This window comes from Tursiops truncatus, chromosome 9, assembly GCF_011762595.2.
Source record: "Tursiops truncatus isolate mTurTru1 chromosome 9, mTurTru1.mat.Y, whole genome shotgun sequence".
NCBI lineage: Eukaryota > Metazoa > Chordata > Mammalia > Artiodactyla > Delphinidae > Tursiops > Tursiops truncatus.
In genome coordinates, this window is record NC_047042.1 from 51,613,366 (window position 1) to 51,614,496 (window position 1,131).

Genomic DNA, 1,131 nt, shown 5'->3' on the forward strand with positions numbered 1-1,131 from the left:
TGAGACAACGTAAATATCCTCTTTCTCATCAAACTTTCATCACTTAGTTTCAATTCTATTGATGTTTTCCCAACTCCATCTATTTTTCCATATTTATTATTTGGTATTTTACTGTAAGAAACAACTTTTCTTTCTTCCCATTTGTATCAGTAGGGATGCATGGATTTTTGCTTTATTCAATGGATTATAACCCATTACTATTATTTATTTTGATGCTCAGATTGTCCCAGATTTGGCCAGTGGGAACCTCTTTAAGCCGGCTTCTGTGCAATTGGGTAAATCCCCATCATTCTTTGACCGTTTTCTTTACGGAAGACGCTGGGCTAATCTTGTACTTTCCCTACCCCAGGAGTAGAATCAGTCCTTTCTCCAAGGAGCTCTGTGTAGGGCGTATTTTTAAAACACTGGTCTTGGATAGTGGTTGCAAGGCATCTATATTTCTCACTTCTGGTTGGTAAATCAGTCTCTTGTGAATTTGGTTAGCATGAAGAGTTTCTCTGGCATTTCAGCCACCCTCAGTGAGACTGTGCAACCAAGGGGCAGACTCCGGACTGTGGTACGTTAGTATAATCAGCTATGGGGATGGCCAGCTTGAAGAAGCTTTGGATTTCCAGTGCAACGTACGGCTCTGGCATCTAATGTCCCACCAGAGAGCCTTGGGTTCAGTGAGGAGTGCTTGTGAATGCTCTCACCAGGAGGCAGAAAACTAAGAGCTCATTCCAGGCTCCAGAAATTCTGAGGTGACTTACCTGTTAGGACTGCTTTTCCTGTTAACCTCAGGTTCTGAAGAATAAGGAAAGATCTGCCACTTAACCATCTGAGAAATCCCAATCTCCAAGATCACAGATCGCTGAAACACTCCATTGATGAGGCAAGTCTGGCACATCTGACTTTATTTGGTGTTTTTTTTGTGGAATGTTGAAATAGTCCAGTAAACTCCTAAGACCACTCTTAGAAATGAAGGGTCCTGATGCTCCTGAGATAATAATGCCAAGTTTTCCAATTCTGTTCCAATTGCTATTCTACAGGGCTTTAAGTGGTGCTGTCTTTTTCAATTTGCACATATTTGAGAAACATTTCTCGAAATACTTCAACTTAAAGCACTGACGAAATGAGGATAGAAACAGAAAC